The following is an 11,948-nucleotide window of genomic DNA, read 5'->3' on the forward strand; positions in this document are numbered from 1 at the left end:
CTAATCCTCATGATTGGGTGAATTTATGTAAATAATTAAATTAGGAATGTGAACAGTCATTAGGAGATGAACTGAACAGTCACATCCTATTTCATATAACAAAGACGTACCTGATGGAATATGAAGAATCAGTTTTTTTGCCTAATGGAGTTATTGCCTGGCCTAACATGGTATCAGAGCCAACTCCATTTTTACCTCTCATGTTCCTTGTAACTCCTCTATCTTTCTGCCATATTCCTTTTACCTGGCTCTTTGTCAGCTAGAAGGTGTTTGTCCATGAATGTTTACTATTTTCCCAAATTCCATTTATAAAACCAGCGTACTGCTCTTCTGAAGCGATGTCCTGTCCAGTGCTGTGCATACTGTACAGAAAGAAGCGCCAGTAAAATGGGTCACCATCCAGACACTCTTTGCACTAGCAGCTCAGAACGGTTGGAAAGTCCATCAAATGGATGTAAAAACTACTTTCTTGAATGGAGATATAAAAGAGAATTTTTTTATGTCCCGGCCTGAAGGATTTGCTGTGAAAGGACGTGAATTCCTTGTATGGCCTCAAACAAGCACCGCGAGCCTGGTATGAAAAACTAACTGAGCATCTTCTGAAGCTAAATTTCAATCATTTTGATCCTGATGATGCAACTTTATGTGTCAAGAAAGTTGGCAAAACAGTTGTATATCTTGTGGTATATGTTGATGATGTTTTAATTATAGGGAACAATGAAAGCTACATTACATCCATAAAGAAGGAATTGGGGAAAGGTTTTTAAATGCCTGATTTGGGCTATGTTCATTACTATCTTGGCATTGAAGTAACCCAACATCCAAAGTCCATATTTCTTTCTCAAAAGAAATACATTGGATATTTTTTGAATAGGTTTGGCATGTTAGAGTGCAATCCTCTTACTACTCCAATGGAACAAAACTTAAAGCTCACATATATTGAAGGAAAGGAATTTGAGGATGCAACAAAGTATAGACAGCTTGTAGGAAGTCTCAACTACCTAACTACTACCAGACCAGACATTTCATTTGCTGTTGGAATCCTCTCCAGGTTTATGAAAAAGCCTTGTGAGGGACATTGGTCTGTTGCAAAAAGAATTCTAAAGTACTTGAAGGGAACTCAAGACTTTGGAATCAAGTACACACAAGTGGATGGCTTCATCTTGATTAGATACTTTGATTCAAACTTTGATGGAGACAAAGCAACTGGGGTATCTACTTTAGGATATGCTATGAGTCTTGGATCAGGAGCTGTCTCCTAGAGATCACGCAAATAATCAGTTCCAGCAGATTCCACAACAGAAGCAGAATACGTGGCAGCAGCTGAAGCAACAAAAGAAATTGTGTGGCTCAGGAGAATTCTTGAAGGTTTGCAGGTAAAACATGTAAAATCAACTCCACTGATGATTGACAACACCTCTGCAATAAAGTTGGCCAAGAACCCAAAGTTCCATGATCGAACAAAGCATAAAAGTACTAAATATCATCTGATCTGACATCATGTTGAGGCCAAAACAAACCATCTCCATCATTGTTCCATAAATGAGCAAATTGTAGACATCTTCACCAAAGCGCTTGGAAGAAAAAAACTTGAAAGATTCAGAACGATGCTTGGACTCACCAACATCCCTTCAGATTAAGGGGGGGAACGTTGGCACCTAATCCTCATGATTGGGTGAATTTATGTAAATAATTAAATTAGGAATGTGAATAGTCATCAAGAGATGAACTGAATAATCACACCCTATTGTATATAACAAAGACATACCTGATGGAATATGAAGAATCAGTTTTTCTGCCTAGTGGAGTTACTTGCTGGCCTGACAGAAAGGAAGGACAGGCTGTTCGGGGTGGACGTAGCCCAAACTGGGTGAATCATGTATATCTGTGTCTCTCTTGTTTTATGCATTTTCTGTGTTTATATTTCTGCAATATTTTATGTGTTCCATTGCTCCGTAATATATAATTTTCTAACAACTGGTATCAGAGCCGAAGGTATAATTGGCTGATAAACTCGCAGGAAAGAAGGGTTCCTCGTTCAAGTGGGAGCAATGGCGGAAGTTGGTAAGTTTAGGGTCAAGAAATTTAATGGCCAAAACTTCTCGCTATGAACGATGCAAATGGAAGATTATTTGTATCAGAAAGATCTATACCTACCATTGGGCGGAGAAACAAAGATGCCAACGGGTATGACGGATGAAGAATGGAACCTTCTCGATAGAAAGGCACTCAGAACAATACGGTTGTGCCTCACAGCATTGGTCACCTTCAACATTTTGAAAGAAACAACAATAGAGGGTTTGATTAAGGCGTTGGAGAAACTATATGAGAAACCCTCGGCCTCAAACAAGGTATTTCTTATGAAGCGGTTATTTATATGAAGATGTCGGAAGGTGGATCTGTTGCAAACCATTTAAATGATTTTAATACTGTTACAAGTCAATTATGTTCTGTAGGGGTAAACTTTGATGATGAAGTTAGAGCTTTTTTATTCTTGTGCTCATTGCCAGAAAGTTGGAATGGTTTAGTAATGGCCATTAGTAACTCTATTTCTGGATCTAGTACTTTAAAGTTTGATGATGTTGTTGGTGCTATCCTTAGTGAGGAAATGTGATGGAAAATCTCCCGTGAGACATCGGGAATGGTTTGAGTGCAGAGTCTAGGGGAAGAAAAGTGGAAAGAGGAAAGATCTCAGGATATCGTAGTAAATCAAGGAAGGGTAGATCCAAGTCTGGATTGGGGATAGTGTGTTGGAAATGAAGAAAGAAAGGAAACCTAAAGAAACACGGTAGATCTCGGAAGAGAAAAGAAGGAGATGCACAACAAGAAAACAATCATGAAGCAAATGTGACAGGTGAGGTGTTACAAGATGCTTTGATTCTTTCTTTCGAAAATATTACTGATTCTTGGGTGGTAGATTCAGGGGCATCATTCCATGCCACACCAAACAAGAAATACTTTCATGACTATGTTCAAGCAAATTTTGGAAAAGTTCGTTTGGGTGATGATAAACCCTATAAAATTGTTGGAATGGATAAGGTTCTTGTAAAACAGTAGAATGGAAACCAATTGCTACTAAAGGAGGTAAGGCATGTTCCAGATCTAAAGAAAAATTTGATTTCAACAAGGCAGTTAGGCGGTGAAGGTTGTGGGACAACTTTCACAGATAAAGCTTGGAAGGTTACCAAAGGAGCCCTAGTAATAGCAAAAGGCAGAAAGGTTGGTACATTGTATTTATGCAATGGTATTTCTAACTATGTTAATGCTTTAACTTCCAAAGGAGCAGATGTAGCATTATGCCATAATAGGCTCAGACACATGAGTGAAAATGGGATGAAGATTCTTCACTCAAGGAATTTGTTGTCGGGTTTGAAGAATGTTGATTTGGACTTCTGTGAGCATTGCATTTATGGAAACAGACGAGAGTCAGATTTCTCAGAGTTGGGAAAGAAAAGAAGAGTGAAAAATTAGAGCTTGTGCATACAGATGTATGGGGACTTGCTTAGGTATCATCTCTTGGTGGCTCTCGTTATTATGTTACTTTTATTCATGATGCAACTAGAAAAACTTGGATTTATTGTATTAAGAATAAATCTGATGTATTTGATACTTTCAAGAAATTGAAAGCTTTGGTTGAGATTGAGACAGGAAAGAAATTGAAGTGTCTTAGATCAGACAATGGAGGTGAATATTGCACCAAAGAGTTTGATAGGTACTGTTCAGAGCATGGAATTCATAGAGAGAAGACAGTTCCAAGAACACCACAAGAAAATGGTGTATCAGAAAGGATGAACAGAACAATCATGGAGCATGTGAAGTGCATGAGATTGCATGCAGGATTGCCTTTACAATTTTGGGCAGATGCTATAGATACTGTTGTTTATCTAATAAACAAACGACCTTCAAGTTCCTTGGATGGTGGTGTTCCAGAGGAAGCATGGACAGGTAAAAAGGTAAACTACTCTTTTTTAATGCCTTTTGTTTGTGATACCTTTATCCATATTGAGAAAGAAAATAGAACAAATCTTGAGGCAAAGTCAAAGAAATGTAGCTTTATTGGATACAGTGTTAATGATTTTGGTTAGCACTTATATGATTACGAAAATCACAAAATCATTAGGAGCAAAGATGTAATATTCAATGAAAAGGTTTTGTATAAGAATCAGTTGGAGGAAAAGAAACAGGAAAAAGAAAACAACGAATACGTAGTTCTTGATGAAATCATTGAAAAAGTAAGGGTTCCTGAAAATAATAATAATCAACAACAACAACAACATCAACCACCACAATAGCAACAGGCACCCCAAACACCTGAAAGTGGTGTTAGAGTATCTACCAGGATATGTAGACCCCCTGAAGGATACTCTCCATTATATTATTTATTGTAGACTGATTATGGTGAACACGAATGTTATGAAGAAGGAATGCAGGATGAAAGCAAGAAGAAGTGGGAGGTAGCCATGGAAGAAGAGATGAGCTCCTTAATGCATAACCAGACTTGGGACTTAGTCAGGTCGCCTGCAGGAAAAACTACATTGAAGAATAAATCGGTTTACAGGTTGAAGGAAGAAGATGGAGGAAAATAGAGTTACAAAGCTACATTTGTGGTGAAGGGGTTTGCACAGAAGAAAGGTATTGATTTTGATGAATTTTTTTCTCCTGTTGTTAAAATGACTTAAATCAGAACTATTTTAAATCTAGTAGTAGTTGAAGATTTGCATCTTGAGCAGTTAGATGTAAAGAAAGCCTTTCTCCATGGGGATTTCGAGGAAGAGATATATATGCAGCAGCCACAAGGATATGAGGTGAAAGGGAAGGAGAAACTAGTGTGCAGGTTGAAGAAGAGCTTGTATAGCTTAAAACAGGCTCCAAGGCAGTGGTATCTAAAATTTGACAAGTTTATGTCTGAACAAAGTTATACTAGCTGTCACTCTGATCATTATGTGTATCTGAAACAGAAAAATGGTGGTAGCTATATTATATTGTTATTGTATGTAGATGACATGCTTGTTGCAGGGTCTAACATGCAAGAAATAAATATGCTCAAAAGAAAATTAGCAAATTCATTTGCAATGAAGGATTTGGGAGCTGCAAAACAAATCCTTGTTATGAGAATCACTAGAGACAGGAAAAATCGCAAATTGACATTGTCTCAGAATGAGTACATACAAAAGGTGTTGAAAAGATTTAATATGCACAATGCAAAACCAGTGAGTACACTTTTTGCTAGCCATTTCAAACTTTGTAAGGAAATGTGCCCAAATACCCAGGTAGACATGGATTATATGTCTAAAGTCCCATATGCATCAATAGTTGGAAGCTTAGTGTATGCAATAGTCTGAACAAGGCTTGATATTGCACATGCAGTGGGAGTTGTAAGCAGGTACATGAACAATCCAGGAAAGGAACATTGGATGGTAGTGAAATGGATTCTCAGATATTTGAAAGGTACCACAAATCAAGTATTATGCTTTGGTGGTTCAAACATTTCTCTACAGGGATATGTTGATGCATATATGGCAGGTGACATAGATAACAGGAGGAGAACTACAGGATATGTGTTTACTGTTGGTGGAACAATTGTTAGTTGGGTTTCAAAAATCGAAAGTGTTGTTGCAATTTCAACAACAGAAGCAGAGTGTGTTGCTGCTACAAAGGCTAGTAAAGAAAAGATTTGGTTACAAAGGTTTATGGGTGAGTTGGGTAAGGAGCATGATATGGGCACATTATACAATGATAGCCAAAATGCCATTCATCTTGCAAAGAACTCGGCATTTCATTCCAGGACTAAACACATACAACTCAAGTACCATTTCATACGATCAGTGTTGGAAGATGAAGAGTTGAAGCTAGACACACTAGCAGGAATCCTGCAGATATGCTAACAAAAGTTGTAACCATGGAGAAACTGAGAATATGCTCAGTTTCAATTGGTCTTCAAGGATGACGATGAAGATGAAAAATAGTCAGGTCCAAAGAGGAGTTACTGTCCAACAAATGAAGTAGTGGTTGAGTTGCCACAATCATTCTCCCAGTGGGAGATTGTTGAGTATGAAGCATGATTGTTTAGAGGTCTTTGTTTCAGCCGGATGTATACCCCAAGAAGTTTGTACACCCCTCCATGCGGGGGGGTGTGGGGGTTTTAGGGGCTAGCGGTCCCTTGGTGGGGGTTCGGGGGCAGCACCCCTGAAGCTAAAAGCAAATGTAAAATTTCCTTGTAAAAGTATAGTAATTTCTAGTCAATCTGGGTCGTTCATTAGGTGGATGATATGATGGTAGAACTTATGTTTAGTTTAGGGTTTTTTTCCCTAGAAGGCAACCCCTCTATTTGTATGAGGGCATTGTATTGAGTATATGTAATATATGAGTATTCTCCGAGTAAGAAGCAGAGAGGTGAGACTGTGAGAGAAAACATAGGATATTACAGTGGATTTGCTGTAGGGTGTGTATCTTCATTTTGCTGGATAATAGGAAAAAAGGACTGGCTGTTCCGGGTGGACATAGCCCAAACTGGGTGAACCACGTATATCGGTGTCTCTCTTGTTTTATGCGTTTTCTGTGTTTATATTTCTGCAATATTTTATGTCTTCCATTGCTCTGTAATATATAATTTTCTAACACAATCTAACAAAATTAGACTATGCACTATAAACATGTCACGTGTACAAGATTTATATCGAATTCTTGTATTGGAATGATTTATTCGTATCATGTCAACAACACCTTCTCTCTCACACATAAAGTATAAGTAGGTAGATTACATGTAAATTTTGTTTCAGTTATAAATTGGATTTGAAAACTAATTTTTTAATTTATTTATTAGATCTATTTTAAATAGGGATCTAATATGAGCTCAAAGAGTTCTAATTTCTTCACGTGTAAATTTTGTATGAGCTCACATTATTAAAATGTTTTGTATAATTATTTAATTTTTTTAGTTTTTTAGTTTTTTTAGATTTTTATTTTGATTAATATGAGCAAAATTTCAACTTTGATAAAAAGAAAATAATGTTACACATTATACCGAGCTATAAAATGAACATCTACACTCGATAATATTATAAATTGAAAAATAAATAAAAATCGATATTATCAATTTTTTTTTTTTTTAAGAATTCAATAAAACTTAAAATTATTAAATTACAAAAAAGTTACACCAAAGGGGAAATTATGAAAATATTTGTTGTGTATGTCCATGAACTTTAAACAAATGTAGCCTTCATCAGCGGAGCAATCATCTATTGAACAAGTCACTCCGGAGAATAAGTCTATTGAGCAAGTCACTCCGGAGAATAAGTCTTCACTTTGAAGAAGTCGCTTCTCTTCCAAATGTTGTTATAGAAATTATTAATATTATTAACCTTGTGAAATAAGCTGAGTCTAAGTCAAAATAAAAGTTAAAATGTAACTTGGGTAATCACATACATAGTGATTTAGAAACACTTCTATACCTTTATGAAAGTGTGTAGACAGCGTGTCACATTGTGAGCTAGTTGAAAATATAAGTTTCATAGTTACATTGAAAGCAGCAATGAGTCCTTTATGAAAGGCCTCCATTCTTTCATGTATGTTATCCACTGTAATTGTATTCAAACCGAGAGCTTTTTAAGTGTCCAGAGATGTCTTTACTGGAGTGTCATTGTGGAGCACATTGGAAGCTAAACAAACTGACAATCACACATTTATGATGACATCCACAACAGAATTGATAGAATATACTAGTCTTACATATTCTGGCCGCTTCAAGAATCTTGGTTAGGATATAAAAATGTGAGACCTACATTTATTAATGTAATATACAAAAACATATATTAACCTAATATTATAAACAACAAATTTTTTTTTGTTTGTTAATATTTTATCAAAACTAAAATCAATTATTAACCAACCAGAAGTATCTTTTTTTTAATATTTGATCAAAATATTATACATATATTAACATAATATCATAAACAACACTTTTTTTTTGTTTTTTAATATTTTATCAAAACTAAAATCAATTATTAACCAACAATAAGTATCTTTTGTTTTTTAATATTTGATCAAATATTATGCATTAAAGGATTTCCGAATCTGTGGGGACTACGTTGTCTATGGCTCTCGTTCATTGTACCGCCCACAAACAATGGAGTCACATCGATCCGCGATTAAATCCACAGTGTTTATATTTTGATATTTTTTTATACAGAAATGGATTAAGTCACCGAAAACGTTATGCTCCCTAAGGAATCATTATCTTCATCAATAAGGAATGGAGTATTTACTTTATTTATATATATATATATATATATATATATAAAATTTTAGATTTAAAATTTTAGATTTATTAAATATTGAGAGGGATAAAATTGTTTAAGATGTATTTTTTATTTTATTTTATTTTACATATTAGGAGATTTCATTTATGAAATTAAAAATGGATAAAGGTTGTTTCTTACTACTGCAATTTCTATTATTTATTTATTAACTTCTAGGAATATTGTAATTTTAGTTTTATTAAAACATTAATAATAGATATAAGTTTAAGATAAGTATTGGATATTTGTATGTTTATTAATTAAATTGAAAATATGAAATTATAAAATATCATGGTTATAATATAGATCATCATTATATATGGCCTTATGGAGTTTTCGATCGACCATGAATGTGTGAGTGGGTGCACTCCATGTGGGCGTTTATCTCACAAAAAAACTCATGAAAATTTTGTGTGATGGTGATGGTGAATGAATTGCATTGTCAAGGAACTTCATGTGAAAAGGCCACGAGTTCAAATCAACCCATAGGGCTGTGTTGGATTGATGATGATAGTGAATGGGTGTTTACCACACTATATATATAATTATAATTATAATAAAATTGTTTATAATTTTATTGATAAAAATAAAATTGCAATATAACAATTTTGTTTAAAGTTACATAGTTATTTAAATACCGAAAAGATACATGTATCCATCCTCATTTTACTATTAGCCTTTCACAAGAGGAGCTAGACCAATAAAAAGGATTCAATGTCTTAAGATTACATGTCAAAAAATAAAATGTTAGGTTGTTATTTTTGAAGTAAGATATACTATAAAACAATTGTTGCATGGTCCCCATGTGCCTAAAAGAGAAAGATTCTCCCGAAAGGTATTTGTAGAGGAACAATTATGCCTAAAGGTATTGGTATAGGAACAACTATTTTGCTAATAAGATTGCAGAATTGGATTTCCAATTTGTGCACCATCTCCAGTATATCACGAATAAATAATATGAGCTTCCTTTGTGTTTATAAAAGTTCATCAAGATATTGTCCTTAGATAATTTTATATGCTAATATAAATCAATAATTTACCAGTAAATTGCTACCTGGTTTTGGTATTTCCCATATCTGGAATCTAATTTTTGGTTTCCACTTCAATATGTTAATCCAGAATGTAGCAGCCATTGCAACACGCTCAGTCCTCCATTTGGGGAGCTAATATCACAAATTTATGCAAGTTGTGTCTTTATATTTGGCCACAGATCTTCAGGCATCCATCTCAAGTCTTCCATAGGAGGATAACCCCTTATAGTGCCTTCTCTGCTCAATGGAGCTCGTCAATAGGCCATCTAGAGACAAAAGTAGGGCAATAGAATTCCACATTCAATCAGAGTCAAACTCATATTCTTTATACTATAAATAGCCCCCCAAAACATAAAAATGGGACAACAGAGACTTTGCCAACTCGCTTGTAAACCGGAACTGCTCATTGTGAAATAACTGAGTATAACCTAATATTGCTGACTATTTGGAACAATTGGAAGACTACAATGAACAAAAGAGATGGTATTATACCACAGCATGTCTCCATGGTCACTTAGTATAGAGAACCCACCACTTCAAAAGAAACAATAATCCAAACTAGGTCACTTAGTATAGAGAACCCACCACTTCAAAAGAAACAATACTACAAACTAGGGTTACAAAACCATAGATAAATAAAGATAATATCATTCCACGCCTTTCTTTGAAAGTTCCCAACAAACACAAGAGATTCCTTACCCTTCTAAAGAGAGAAAATCTTATAACATGAAGAGCTCCAACGGTTCATGAGGATTTTGTCACGTTGTATAGTTGCCACAACGTGGTCCATATGAATCTGAGTTCAAATTAAGAGAGGCTAAGCTATCCAAATTCAAAACATGTCCATATTGATACGAAATAAAGGTCTTGAGATAAAGCAAGCTAATAAACAACCAAAGAAACAAAGTTGGGTAGCCAAGAACAACATTCGACTAGAGTAAAATAAATAAATATGTAGTGAAATTGAAAACAATTCGATCTGTTTCGACCAAAACTACTAACAAGAGCACCAATATTTTGGAAACACAAAAAATCCAACCCTAAATTTGATAAATTTTATAGTGAGAAAAAAAGCCAGGGATTATGAAAAGAAAGTTAAGCCATAGTAAAAGTAAATGATAGGGAGAAGGTTCTTAAAAGTGAAGCGGATAATTTGAGAGAGGAAAACTAGATCTTTGCATAAAGTGATTACTAGACTGAATAGAAAACTTGGCATATACATCCATGTAGGGTATTTGTAATTTAAAATGTTGGAGGTAAGGTTCACCACTTTATGTCATGATATCTTGCTACCTTCCTCTCGGTTTCCATTTTTCCACGTGCCGTGGAGGGGAAAACAAAAGGGTGGATTTTCCTCCAAAGGTAACCTGCTTTCTGAGTTGAATACCAATTATTTACTCCCACATCACACCATAATAAATTTTGAATGTCAGCTATGGGGAGGTTTGATCCATTTCTTAATTATCTTCTCCCTCATCCAAAGGTGAGGATCAGGCTTGTCTTTATGGAAACCCAATGCAGAAAAAACATAACAATTTCAATCAAGCTGGTCTTTATGGAAATTTAATGTAAAGAAATGATAACAATTTGAATTGAATCAACTTATTATTTTTATTATTATATTTTACCTTTTATAATTTTTTTAATTGAGTCTACATTGTATTTATTATTATTATTTTTTAATCTAATTTTTCACTACACTATTTGATCCGGATTTAAATAGGAACGCAATAAAATACAGAGATAACCATAAAGAGAGATATGCAGCGGAAATAATACTTCATTTCATTACTGTAAAATACTGAAATATGCTTACAAACAGAAATGGAAATAAACCAACTAGGGCGATGGTAGCTTATCTCCGGGAAGAGATGTGGCAGCTACATGCCTCTAAACTGTTCTAAAAACTGTGTTACAATCAGGCTCGAAGGCCTATTTATTGTTGAGAAACAATGGAAAACCCTTCACATCCCAAAACCTAACCGTAGAAGATGAAATGTCAAATTGTGGGCCCCGTTTGGGTAAATTGGTACATCAATTTCCCGGGGTCGTAACTTTGGCATACGATCTCCGTTTGACGCGTAAGATAGCTCGTTAGAAAGATCTATCAGAGTACTACCACTTTGGGAGGCAACATCGGTCCATGGACCCATGTTGCCCCAGATTTCCCAAAAAATGTCATTTAGGGCCTCAAAATGGCTCAAGAAGTTTAGGACCCAAAAAACTGCTAAAAATAGTAAGCTGTGCTACAATTTAGGAAACTGAAAAGATTGAAAGAGACAGTTGTGGGGGTCCAAATGGGATAGGTGGGCGGCCACCAACATCCACCTGAATCACCATTTCATTTAAGATGTTAGAACATCTCACCTATACTAAATTGGAAAGTTCCTCTTGACACGATAATAATAAATGATTGAATGTAGTCTCCCATTTGGGTTTCCAATTGAAAACAACCACCATAACCTAGGATTTTATACTCTTTTATTATAGCTAATTTCCATGTCTAGTTACTAAGATGTACTAAGGTACCCTATTATGAAAGTGAGAGACAATGAGGTTGGAGGAGTTGTGGGGCCTTAAAAAAAAATGATTTGAAGATGGAATGGTGGCAATAATGGGC

Source organism: Pinus tabuliformis, chromosome 9 (assembly GCF_031772625.1).
Source record: "Pinus tabuliformis cultivar Carrire ecotype Pingquan chromosome 9, CPIR1, whole genome shotgun sequence".
Taxonomy (NCBI): domain Eukaryota; kingdom Viridiplantae; phylum Streptophyta; class Pinopsida; order Pinales; family Pinaceae; genus Pinus; species Pinus tabuliformis.